This window comes from Bubalus kerabau, chromosome 9 (assembly GCF_029407905.1).
Source record: "Bubalus kerabau isolate K-KA32 ecotype Philippines breed swamp buffalo chromosome 9, PCC_UOA_SB_1v2, whole genome shotgun sequence".
NCBI classification, from domain to species: domain Eukaryota; kingdom Metazoa; phylum Chordata; class Mammalia; order Artiodactyla; family Bovidae; genus Bubalus; species Bubalus kerabau.
This window is the reverse complement of record NC_073632.1, coordinates 33,120,785-33,134,779: the sequence shown is the minus strand read 5'-3', so window position 1 is coordinate 33,134,779 and position 13,995 is coordinate 33,120,785. Positions and strand designations below refer to the sequence as shown.

General features: G+C 42.6%; 1 protein-coding gene across 4 annotated transcripts in view; it reads left to right on the top strand.

Annotated features, from left to right (window-relative positions):
- Positions 1-13,995, top strand: part of TRMT11 (tRNA methyltransferase 11 homolog) — a 267,208-nt gene that overhangs the window by 64,741 nt on the left and 188,472 nt on the right. The gene's annotated exons all lie outside the window — the stretch shown is intronic.

Genomic DNA, 13,995 nt, shown 5'->3' with positions numbered 1-13,995 from the left:
TGCATAAGTTGGAGAAGATCATTTCCAGGATTGCTTGAGTTTTATGTATATTCCTCACACACTTTACTAGCAAGAATATCACCTAGCATAATGCCTGTATGTTAGGCAGTCCTGAGGTATGAATTTACAGTATAATCTGTGAGTGAACCTTAGGTGGTCTGTGGGCTGGCCTAGTTAATGTTCATGATATGACAGACTCTATAATTTCGCTTCTGGCATATATTAAAACATCTATAAAAGCCAGATGGCTACCTTGGTGGTGTTTCATCATAAGTAACCTCCTTCCCATCCATTCTGGTACATCTTTTTTTTTTTCTTTTTTTCTGTGATAGCTGGGAGGGAATAGTGGAGTAGGTGGTCTTTGGGGTATTTAGACAAAGTGACCAGCAGATTAAAAGTTTCAAATCTCCTATAAATTTCTAGCCGCTTTCTGCCCAGGGTAGCCCGGGTTTAGGCCTGTTCACCGCTAACGTCCTTATGACTAATTCTTTAAATACAGAGATTGAGCAATAAAGTATTTTCAAACTGTTTAAACTCTGGAAGGTAAGTCAGTGTTACAACTATTTCCTTATGGTGAAATTTCACTTAAAATTTGATATTGCCTATACATTTAAGGAGAATGATGATTACAACTAAAGAAATTTCAAGTTTGGTAGGGAAAGGTAGAGTATGAGTTAATGGACGAATTATAGTGAAGGTGTTTACATTATCGAGTGAAAGATGTGCTTCAAAAGTTTGGGACAGAAACAACTGTTTAGGTAATATGTTTTATTATACTCTTATAATCAGGGATGACTTTTTTTAACATCAGGAAATTAGATGTTAAGGTGGTTATCTAGATGCCAGTATAAGCAAATCTGACTCTTTGAATCAAAGGTGTAGTCATTTTGGATAAAAAGAAATAACCCATGCTGGAAGTATTATCAGGTATTGCTAATCTCAGAAGATACGTAATAAGGCATAATGTTTATGTTTTAAAGAGTGAAGGTGACATGTTTGGGGGAAAATGATCTTTCTACCGCATTCTAATCTCCCTTGTAAAAGCACTGTGGAACTAAGCTGATGTTAATAGTTCTAATAGGGGGGAAAAATCCATTGTAGATAAAGCAGGGCATAAATTAATTAATTAATATGGAGCATAGGGATAGAAATGGGAGGTAATTGTGGCTAAGAACATTGATTATCTTATTGTTGATTTTTCTGTTTGACCAAAGGGAGTAAATTATACCAGAATAAGAACTTTGACAGTTTACAAGAACATGGTTTTTCTCCATCATAAAGTTATTTAGAAAACTAAAGACTTGTAAGGATCTTTTTTTCTTAGAAGAATTGTACTCATAGAATAAGCAAAATCTACTTTTATTTCCAACTCACTCACTCCCATTTTTCTCAGATATTTATCAAGTAATGTGGTTTGTAATCCAAACCAAAAAAAAAGTGCTTTAATCCAGAACATACACATGGACACAATAATACTAGACTGATGATGTTTGTACTTTACTAAAACCTTGAGAGTGTCTGTAAAAGAGTGGTTTGAGAGCATAAGGTCTAGAGTGTAAAGAATTGTAATGGAATGATAAACATATCTGTGACTCTGTCTAGCCATAGAATCATAGAGACAGCACATTCCTAGCAAAGCTCACTAGGGAACCTGACCCTCTTCCCTCAATAGAGGTCTGCCTCAGGATGTTCATATGTTTCACTAGGTGGGATAAGCAAGTTGACATTTAGGCATAACCAAGGCCAACCTGGAATTTGGCTCTTATCCCTTCCTTCATAAGCCATTGTAGACAGGCTTTTAGGGAGATGGAGGCTAAATTCTCATGGCAGTCTCCTAAGAAGCCTGGGTCACAGAACAAAATAGGCTTAAGAGATGAATGTTAAGATAAGCCCACTTCACTTTATGTAACTGCTAGCCCTATTTCTTGGGATATTAGGATGTTTTTAGTATATTTTTGTTATAGCATTTGAATGTTCTTACTAAGATAATTATATCACAGTGATGCCAAATTGAATCACCCAAAAAGGAATCTGGTTTGACCTCTGACTTTAAAATCTCTCCTTTAATCAAGCCTTCCCATCTCTCTCCTGAGGGCTTATCAGAAGAACTCTATTTTGTCTAACATCCAGCAGTGGAGATTAGCTGGGCTTATGTGTGAAGTTAGTCAAATTTAAAAAATGGCTGAGGAGAAAATTAAAATTGGAAGTGAAATGGTACTTGGGTTGGGCTTCGATGGTCTGCCTAAGTATTGTATCTAATATGTTGTACATTTGTGAAGTGAATCAGGATGGTCAGAGCTGGTATTGGTGAACCTTTAAAAATCTGTAAAACCTCTTTAAACACTTGTAAGAATCTTTTTTTCTTAGAAGGATTATATCCATAGAGTAAGTGAAGTCTACTTTGATATTGGTTTGTTTATAAATCATGGACTGGAGTATCTCACAAGTCTGAGTGCTTCCAGCACAAACAGCAAACTAATTTTTTTTTTTTTGCATTTTTCTACAGTTTTTACCTGTTGGGAGACAATTCTTCATAGATGTCTTGCATTTCTATATATCTTACTAAGGAAGCAATGACTCTTTCTACATTCTACATTCTAGACTCTTTTGGTAGATGTGTGAGCACCCTTGAAAGACAGAGATATAGTGTCTCCCCCTGCCTGCTCCCCCTTCTAAAAAACAGCAAACGACTGGGCTCTTGTCAAAACTGAACACCTGAGCCAACCAACCTGCTACTGCCAATGTGGAGTGAATCAAACAGATTCACCACGATGAGAAGGGTCCAGCAAACCTTGTTTGTCAGATGGAGTTGCTATACTCAAGAATGCAGCCGGCATAGCCCTGCTTACATCTTAGATTTAGATGAAAAGGTGGCAGCTATCCGTTTGAGGAAAATTTTGTCCCCTATTCCACATTGCCTGAAACAAAGGGAGTGGCTCAATGGTCTCCCTGAGTCTTAAAGGTTACATTTACGGTGGGTTAAAAATACTTTTACGTTATAGTTAGGAGATTCCTCTAAGTGCCTTTTGCCTCTTTCACTGAAGTATTGGCCAGACTGAAACCCAGTAGTGCTCAATGGGCTGCTGTGGCCACTCCATTTTGGCACCAGGCTCTCAGACCCGAAAATGGGTGCGGTTGACCTGGTCCATGGGCAAATCTCAAAGCTGTTCTCATAGCTCCAGCCAGTACCCTCTTTGCTGAGACTTGTTATATTTTTACTGACTTTTAGGCTATTGCTGATGACCTATGGTTTGGTCCATCACTTGGAAAACTACAGATTGGTTGACTAAAGATACCCTTCCTTGGGGGCTACCAACAGCAGAAACAGACTTGCTGCTGACAGAGCTGTCTGGGTCATTCTCTGATGAAGCCAGCTAGAAGAAAGCTGTTGGCTGGGCCGACACCACCCAGATTGCCATCGTTGTGGCCTGGATCCATCGTTGTCCCACATGTGACCGCACACCCGCCAGTATGTAGACAGGACACGAAGTAAAGGGCTGTGTTTCTGACGCAAAGCTACTGTTCGGTGCCAGACTTATGACTCCTGCCGAAAAGTAGACCTGATTGCCTTGCGGTGAAGGAGGCCGCGTTGCATGGAGTGCTGTCCAGCCTGCTCCTGGCAGATTGATTACTTCGGATCTTGGCCCCCACTCTCAGAGCTGTTGCTTGCGTGTCACTGCTGTTGGCGCTTTCTTCGGTTACAGCGTTGCTGTTCCAGTCTGATCAGTTGACTCCAGCCACATCACTTTGGCCCTTGAAACTAAGTGGTGTCACATGTTTGGCTTTCTGAACCATTGGTATGACAATGGTATTATACCTTTTATTGCAAAAGCTGCTCAACCATGGGCTGATAGTCAAGGTATTTGATAGACTTTCCATGCTCCCTACCATCCACAGGCATCTGGAATTTTTGAGCTTTGGAAATTTTCTCTGCATTGTTCTATGTTTTCTCTGGCAGTCATTTACCAACCCTTCTCAGAAAGGCTTAGTAATACATTGATCTAGAGTTAGCTCTGAACAGTACAGTGTTTTGTCCTTTGTCAGACACCTAAGTCTTTTAATTGTTGGGTTTTAGCTCAGAGACAATTGTTGATTAACAGCTTGAGCCTCAGACTGGGAAGGTTTCCAGAACTAGACCCAGAGAGGGAGCTGTGACAATCTGGTCCAAAAGGAGCCCTCTACCTGGTATGCTTTATTATTGATGTTGAAGCTGGAAAATCAATATTTCAGCTGATTTATTATTTTCCATTTTCTTCTCTTTATATTTTCCTCTAGAGCCCAAAATATGTAAAAACATTCTTTTCTGTTTTATTTTAATGATAACTGTTTTGCCATGTACCAGTTACATGTGCTACTCTACTTTTCCTTTTTTTATTTTAAGGACTAATTTTATTTGTTGGCTGTGGTGGATCATAGTTGCTGCATACAGGCTTTCTCTAGTTGCAGAGAGTGGGGCTACTCTTCCTTGTGGTACACGGGCTTCTCTTTGTGGTGGCTTCTCATGTTGCAGAGAACAGGCTTAGTTGTTCCGCAGAATGTGGGATCTTTCTGGACCAGGGATCAAACCCTGGCAATGGTATCCCTCGCATTGCAAGGTGGATTCTTAACCATTAAACCACCAGAGAAGCTCCCTTCTTTTCCTGTTATACGTGTTCAAAGGCTTGCTTGCTGCTGATTGGTTGATAAAAGGCATAAAAAGATGAAGGTGTGTAGGGGAACTGCATGTGGTTTGGAATCACTGAAGGGAGCAACAGAACAAGGCTAGAAATTATGGCAGGAGGGCTTTCTACCTTGCCTCCTGGGGGCGGAAGGCAAGCTACCTTGGGATTTTCGTGGGTGATATTGTCAGGCTTGGTCTATCACCATCACTCCAGTAGTGGTTTGGAATGAAGGGAGATAGATTAGAAGCTGGAATGCTAGTCAGAGGGTTGCTGCAGTCATCCATCCAGCTTAGAGATGTGCGGATCTCAACTAGAGAGCAGTGACAGTAAAGATTGAATGGAGAATATTTAGAAGATGAAATGAGCAGGTCCTGCTGATTGACTGCACACAGAGATGAGTAATGGATGATGTCCAGAGTTCCAGTTGGGCGACTGGGTGGATGGCACAATGCAATAGAAAATAGAAGAGACCGTGTGTTTAGGTTTGGACAGACAGACATCCTGAATGTGAGAAGCCTATGGAACAGGCACAGAAAACTGCACAACAGACTGTTGAGTATTCAAGAGCAAATCTGGATAGTGGTTGCAAATTTGAGGAGCAGAAGATCCTTGCCTGAGACAAAGAGCCACTGAGTGAAGATACCCCATACCGGTTCATTCTGTTGCATTGCCCCCTTGCATGATGTGTATATTTAGTAAAGAGAATTGGCATGACCCAACACCTGTCAGACTGAATGAGGTAATTCCAAAATTATTATGAGAAATTTAATTTTAGTTACAAATACAGTGAGATATAGTAAGATGAAACTCATCTAGTGAGATGAAACTGCTGCATCGCACTGTTAGAAGCTGCAGAGAGCAATACCCCTAGCTTTGGGGTGATGAGCCCCTGTCCAAACTGGATGAATGCATGCACCCCATTTATTGTATATGTTCATGAGCCTCATCATAGAACTTTAAAAACTGACAAGCTGTTAGTTGCCTCAAAGACAAACCTGCTAAAGAAACAGGCCACCATGATTTGGACTCTGGATGTAGAAAAAGGAAAGGAAACCTTGAGTTTTTTTCTCTTCTCCTTATCCTTTAAACATACTTCCCCTTTCTCTTTTTTAAGTAACTCTTAATAGCTTTTGGGTAGCAACATAAAAATCACACAGGGTAGGCCAGAATGTGGGGAAATTTTTAATTAAGTTGAGGGTTTTGTTTGCCCATTATTAAAAAATATTGGGCCAAAATCCCAATTTCCCTCCATCTCTTTTTTATATATACTTATGCTTTTGGCAGAGTCCATGACAAAACCTCTTCCCAGTTAAGGATGGGCCAAAAGCCTTTTCTGAAGCTCCTACTAATTTGGATTAAACTGACTGATTTGAAAGCTTCACACAGAAATTCTGCCAAGAAATGTCATAAGATCCCTTGACATTTAATTCTACAAACAGTCTTATCTTTTGAAGCAAAATAGATGAGTAAAATTTTATTTTTTAATTTTTGCCTTTGTTAGCTTGTTTTCTTAGTTTTGGAAAAACAGATCAAGAATCTGGAAACAACGGAACTTTGTTTTTGCCTTCAGTTTGGCTTTCTGAACCCAAAGAGAGGTCTTGCATGATGCTAACTGGGTTCCTAAGGAAAAAAGGGCAACACAGTGCTGTGGAAGACATGACATGTTTCCATGAGCTGTTGAATGGTCCATGAGACCTGATCCTGCAGCGGGTCATCAACCCTCCGTGAGACTCGATCCTGCACTGGTCACCTAGTACACCCGAACAAGGGTTAGACCTCAAAGCCAATCAAGTTGATCTCTGTATACTTTGTTATCATTCTTGGCATTGCAAAAGATACAGCCCCCGTCCTCAATGAGCTTCAAGTCCAGGGGGCCAAAAGTGGTAGCAAATAAAGAGCTAAGTAATCAGGTTTCCAGAGGGTAAGTCCATGGGAGTATAAGAGGAGCAGTTAACCACTTTGAACAGTATATAGTCTTAATCATTTGTTTCTGATCCTTTGACATGACATGCAAGGTCTTGCTCACCTTGGAGAGTCTGCTCCTTCCAGGGCCAGACAATTCTGAGAGGTAGTAAAGGACTCGCCTCATATGTACACAGAGCTCAGAGCCTATAAACCCCTACCTCCTCTTTCAGGCTCTCATACTCTGGGCTCCTGTTCCCACACCATAATCACTCAAAGGCCAGGCACAGACAATAGGGACAGACCCTACACCCCAGAGCCCACGGAAACTTCAGACTTGCCATTCCCAAGCCTCCTCACCCTGCTTCTCCGTTTGTTCCTATGGGAACCCCCATAAAGGAAACCTGTATTTATTTATAAATAAATAAATAAAAACCTTTATTTATAAAGGCTCTTACCCACATTTTTCCCCTACCTCCCCCCTTGCCTCCTGACAAATCTGTGTGCACCAGCTTGGCAAGGCTTGCCCTCTTTGGGGATCTTTGAAGAACACTCTCTTTTCATTGGCAATGGTATTCTGACCTGTTGGTCTCAGCAAACCTGAATACTTAGGAAATCTACATTTTCAAACACAAACAGTGGGAGAGGATTGGGTCCAGGAGGACTTTTGAGAGAGGCTGACATCTAAGTTGTTTGTCAACAAAGTTGACATCTTTGTTGTTTGATAACAAAGGTCCGTCTAGTCAAGGCTATGGTTTTTCCAGTAGTCATGTATGGATGTGAGAGTTGGATAGTGAAGAAAGCTGAGCACAGAAGAATTGATGCTTTTGAACTTTGGTGTTGGAGAAGACTTGAGAGTCCCTTGGACTGCAAGGAGATCCAACCAGTCCATTCTAAAGGAGATCAGTCCTGGGTGTTCTTTGGAAGGAATGATGCTAAAGCTGAAACTCCAGTACTTTGGCCACCTCTTGAGAAGAGTTGACTCATTGGAAAAGACTCTGATGCTGGGAGGGATTGGGGGCAGGAGGAGAAGGGGACGACAGAGGATGAGATGGCTGAATGGCATCACTGACTCGATGGGCGTGAGTTTGAGTGAACTCTGGGAGTTGGTGGTGGACAGGGAAGCCTGGCGTGCTACAATTCATGGAGTCGCAAAGAGTCGGACACGACTGAGTGACTGAACTGAACTGAACTGACATCTAAGCAGACTCCTGAAGAAGAAGCTGTGGAACTTGCCAGCTGACGTCAGGTGGGGGCGAGTGGGGGATTCCAGGCATCTGGAAAAGCACACTTGGATAGCAGTTCAAGTAGCTTGGATACTTGGAGCTCAACTATAAGTGTTGGATGACTAGAAGAAATGAAGCTGGAGAGGAAACTAGGGCCAGATCATGAAGGACTTCCAACCCTTGCTACAAAGTCTAGGCTTGAGGCTTGAACTGAGAGAAGCTCCCTCCCCATGAAGATTGTTCCCTTATGCCATTGTCAAGGCTCTTTAGGAAGTTGTAGCTTCTTGCAAAATGGCTCCCTGTGGCTGGGATTCTTGACTTCCTTGACAAACGTCCCATGTGATGGAGTTTTGTGACTTTGCCACTGCACTAGGGTCTGTTCTTTTCTTGGTTCTGGATCTCAGTTAATGACCTCTGAGTAGGGCGAGCCTCACTGAAGCAAAGCGTTATCATCTGGGAGCCTCAGTTTCTTCCATTTAGGCTCCCTTCTCAGGCTCCCAGTTACTCTGTGTGAGAGATTTTTTGGCTGAATGCAGCAGAAACCTCCCTGACCTTGACTGACAGATACTTGCTCCTGAGCCAAGAAACAGTCTTGAGTTGGCCTCCTGCGTTGAGGGAGATGATTTTTTATTGGTTTCACTCTTCACACAGTGCTGACGGTGTAAGCTTGCAGAAGAGCAAGCTGACGAAAATAAAGACTGAGTTGCCAGCTCATGTTTGTCCTTTATTTCCAAGGACAAACACAAACCTTGTCTCCAGGAGCTGCATCTCTACTCCAAGACAAATGAACTGTTGAAGTGTCATTATTTTGAAATCCTAGCAAATAGATTTCAAAAGGATATTTTACTGATCAACCTCAAAAAAGCTGTCACAAATAAAAAATGATTTGTGATTCAAATACTGTTGCTTGTTTCAGAGACTTGCCTTGGGGTTCATTGTTCTTACATCTAAGAACCCTGAGCACTTCTTGAAGTAGGCTACCAAGAACATCCAGTTTTGTGGGTTTTTTTTTTTTTTTTGAATCATCATATTCTGATGACTTTTTAAAAGCCCATAAATAATGAGGATGAGAAGGAAGGCAGGATGAAATCCTCAGAGCCCTTGTTTATCATCCTTCTTTCCTCTCCAGCCCCCTCCATCATTCCCTTCTTGCTTCTCCTTCAGCATTTACTGCATACCCAATGTATACCAACCACCTTGGACAAAAAGATGATAAAAAGTGTATTTCTCAGGCTGAGAAGCTATATACATAGTCTTTGGTTAAGGTGATTTTTGTTAAACTATTAAAAATAATATTCTGAGTTTCAAAGTCAGGTACTTAAAAAAACAAGCAAAAATATCAGACAAAACATAGATTATGCCACTTTTAATATACTGCTCTTTTGCTGAGAGACTAGTGAGGTTGAGAATGGTGGAGAGGTAGGCTGGGGATATGGGTGTGTATGCTAAGTCGCTTCTTTGCACATGCCCAACTCTTTGCAACCCTATGGACCATAGCCTGCCACGTTCCTCTGTCCATGGAATTCTTCAGGTAAGAATACTGGACTGGGTTCCATACCTTTCTCCAGGGGGTCCTCCCAACCAAGGGGGTAGAACCTATGTCTCGTATGTCTACTGCATTGGCAGCTGGGTTCTTTACCACTAGCGCTACCTGGGAAGTCCCCTTCAAACAAGCTGCTGCTGCTGCTGCTGCTGCTGCTAAATCGCTTCAGTCGTGTCTGACTCTGTGCGACCCCATAGACAGCAGCCCACCAGGCTCCCCCGTCCCTGGGATTCTCAAGGCAAGAACACTGGAGCTAGGACAGTCTAAATGTGAGGCCATCATTGCATCACACACATGGGACAATCAGTGGCGAGAACCAAGTGTGACTTGTCTGGCTCCAGGAAGGTTCTTCCAGCTGGATGGTGTTTGGGCCAATAGAATGAGACTCAGTTCCTAAAACCGAGGACAGTTTTAGTCTTTGGTCAGAGAATGGAGAGGTGAGAGTTCACTCTGTGGCCCATGCCCTCCCTGACAAATTGTGCTCCCGGTTGCTTTATAGGGTCTTCATGGGGGGAGCGGGGAGCAGACCTCCCAAGGGTGGGCATGCCAGCAGGTGCAGCCAGGTTGGGGGACTCCAGATCCCAGCGGGGCGTGGGGGAGGGCGTGGTCTCTGTACGCAGCCCACCGCCATCTTGAATTCTGCCATTCTTCAAAGCTGGGGTGTTGGCCCCGCAGATTCTTGCGAGGAACACCAGGGCAAGGCCTCTGCCTGTGGCATCTTGTGAGCAAGTGAAACCAGACTAAGTACAAAGGAAAAGGAAAAACGAAAGGTTAGGCTTTATTTTATTACCCAGATTCTATGTTTACTTCCCAGGAATTATTCATGGGCTTTGCTGGTAAGAAAAGGACGCGAAGCTATCAGGTCCGTCCCAGCCTCGTCAGGACAGCTCTGACTTCACCTGTGTCTGTTTCTCTCACTGTTAACTTAAAAATAATAATGTTTACTTCTCTATCTCCCTTGGAATGAAGGTATATTGAGATGATATGTATGAATGCGTTTGGAAAGGTTGTTCCGTAAGGAAGAGAAAATCCAGAGCCTAACGCTAAACCCATCAGGCTTGTTTGTCACAAGAAAGGGTCGAATCCTCCGGGCTGTCTTCCAAGAAAGTTTTCACGTGATTTCAAAACTTGCCAGGAAGAACTTGGAGTGGTGTTGGGGCTCAGTAGGGGAAGGTAAAGGATGGATTTATTTCCTGTCCATTTTCAGATCCTTTCTTGAGTCCTCCTGTGACCTAGTGGAGGCAGCGTCGTCTCCTGGGTGCGTGACTAAGCAAAGAATGCGATTCCTTTTTTCCCCCCAGTTATATTTTTTTATTTTTAATTGATTGACGATTGCTTTACAATATTGGTTTGATTTCTGTCATACATCAACATGAATTTGTAGCCGCCTGATCTCCCGCCTTGGGGGTCAGCTGAGGCTTATTTCCTGAGATGCTTGATTCCTTTCTGACTTGTCAAATGGTTTCCAACAAAGAAAAGGTCTAGTCAAGGTTCCGTGGAAAACCATGTGAGTCTGGGAAACAAGACAGACTGCTGGAGGGCTGTGTCTTCAGGATGGACATCACCATCCTCCCTGAGGCCAAAGCGTGCCCGTGTACTGCACTGGGGAGGAAGCTGTACTTTGAGAAGGAATGAGGACTGACTGTCTGTGCAGTTGAATGTGCACATGTGAAGAGGACCTGGCCTGATAGCTGAGAACTGGAGCCCTTGTTTATCGACAGGAGATAGGAAGCAGGGAGGGAGATAAGGTGAGCTTTGACATGTGTGTGCCTGCACCTGACCCCAGAAAGGCTGTGTCTAGGGCAGATAGCAGCTCTGGTCTGCAGTCCACTGAGTCTTGTGTGGTGACAAATAGAGAGCCATCAGTTAAGCGCACAAGACCCGTGTCCTCTAGTCAGTGAACTCTGGCACAGTTTTATCAGATGAACCCTCATCGTATGCCCTTCCTAGACTTTTTTTTTTTAAGAGACTATTACAACTTAATGAATGATAAACTTGATTTGAACGTTCATTTTCCATTAGGAAGCAGCCTAAACAAAGCCACTGCAGTACACGGGCACGCTTTGGCCTAAACAAAGCCTAAACAAAGCCTGGGAGAATGTCTGAGGTTGCAAGTCTTGACTGCCTCCTCTCTCCTTTCTCTTCTCCATTCCTCTGTGGCAGGAAATAAATGGTACTCCACAGGCAATTGTCTGGTGGTCTCAATGGTCTGTGTCTTGATTTTCTGATGCTGGGAGTTGAAGTCTTAAGTTTTCTTTGAAGTTACTGTAAATTATATGTCTGGCTGGAGACACTTTCTATTCCTTACTCTATTAGGGGCTCCCTGGAGAAGTTGAGAGTCCCTACTGATTGGAAGGGATTGGTGGTTGGTATTGAATCAGAACTCTGAGCACTGTAATTCTAGGAGAAGTCATAGCCACCAAAGAATCAAATAGGCTTGGTTAAGCTAGTTGCTTAAAGGAGCTTTGTAATGGGTTTAATAATAATTAGAATAGTTAAAATGCTTCTATCCAGGCAGCAGTTAGTCTTCAGGAAAAACACAATGTGTCATTTACTCTATTGTCTTCAGTCAGTCAAACCCACCATCTGTATCTGAGAGGGTTTTAGCTTTTTGACAGCAGTGGAACTCAAGACACATAGGTCAAGCCCTAGTGGCCTATGAGATTACCCCCTTGTGGCTCTGGTAGTCTTCAAAGTCTCTACTAGAGCATCTTGGCAAAACTAATACAATTATGTAAAGTTTAAAAAAAAAAAAAAAAGGCAGGTGGGGACTGAGAGGCTTAGCAGCACAGTTCCATCTCCCCAATAGTATTTCAAAAGGATAAGGTCAATGCAGATGATGGAGCTGGATAGATTTTTGTCATTGGCACCTCAGACAGATATAGGAGCCTATGTTGGGTCTTGAGATTATTTCTGTATGTACCTCTGGAGGTACTGGATCCTTGTACCTCCGATCTCTATCAGCCCCACTGTATCTCACTATTGGTGGCCAAAGATGTGGCAGGAAAAAGCTCCTCTATAAGTTGGATTAGTTACTAGATTTCTAAGTTTCTCTTCACTTCTAAGATTCTGGACCCAGAATGATCCCAGAGGTGGTATTAATCCAAGCCAATTGTATATCACACCATTCAGGATGTTCCTCCCTATTCTCTCAATGTATTTTGAACCAAAGATCATGTGGCTAAAACGAGGTCTTGTAAACAGACCCAAAACATGAGTAGTAGGAAAAACAATGCGTAGAAGGCAGAGGATTGGCATGAGGAAATTCAGTGAGCTGCAGTACTGATGATGATAATTACTAGTATATACCAAATATTTAATAGGTGGACATTGTGATAAGTGCTTTTTATGGAATATTTCATCTTCATGGTCATTCTATGCCATTGGAATTATATCTATTTTATGGATGAGGAAACTGAAATTCACAGAGACTAAATGAAGTGAGTGGTTTAATGGTGAATGATGTTAGAGGTGGGATTTGAACCTGCATCTGACTGATGAGGTCTGTACTTTTGACCATTGCAGTCTACCAATAGCTCGTCTCCTATAGACTGTAGGTTTCTCCAGGATAAGGCCTCTGGCCCATTTCTTTTGGATTTCTGAATACCTAATCATAGTGTGGTTATACAGAATTGTATCTTTTTCTCAAGGAAGCACCAGGCCTCCATTGACAAAACTGCACATTGCCATGTTCAAAGACAACTCTGGAAAGATATTCAAAAAATTTATCTGGAGGAAAGGAAGGAAAAAAGTCATGGTCAATGGAGATGGGGTGAGAACTGCTACTGTTGGCCATGATGTCTTCACAAGCCCTTTGCTTACCAGCATTCTAGTGAAAATGAGTGGACAAAGACCATCAAGACCCAGAGAAAGATTATATAAATTCTGTGGATTTATTTCAAATGTATTGTCACTTGTACTCTTTGTGAGCAGGTTCTATTTTTAATTTCCTGTCTTCATGCTTTAGAACAAACCTAGACCTGGTTGCATGATTTTTTTTTTTAATTATTATATTTCTTAAATTTAGAACCTTAGGTCAAGAAGTCAAATTTAAAAATTAAGGGATTGTCTTCTCTTTAGGATTAGCCACTCTGTTACCTACAAGCTCTAAAAATAATGCCTCGCCTCTGAACCTGACATCTGCCCTTTCTATTCTACTTTTATCTTATCTCCGGCTCTCCAGCTCAAGCTGTCCACCAAGGGAAGTGAGCTGCCAGAGGGGGTGTGTGCGGTGCCCTCACTCTCCTTCAGGCAAGGAAGGCCGAGTGTGCTACAAGAACACTGTTGACTCTGTCTCGACAGAGAGAATGGGCTATTCAGTTCATGTTCTGTCACTCAGTGGGTCTGTGACAAGGTGCAGATAAAAGCCCCTCACTGCATCCAGAGGGTCTGGGCTGGCCCTGCTCACAGGATGTGGCCAGTCACTGCCAGAGGTGAAGACAGGGCCTGGGCTCTGTCCAGCAGGCACACAAGAGATTCATTTCAAAGTTGCCCTTTTTGTCTTTTGATGGAGAAATGAATCCCCCAACTCTGTTGACAGACAATGCCCCCATTTTAAGGGCTGGTGGTAAGTCAGTATATTAGATTTCTGGGTCGAGCAGCATTGTGAAAATGCAACATAAACCACTTGTGGTCTGCTTTTGGGTCAGAAGACAAAAGCACT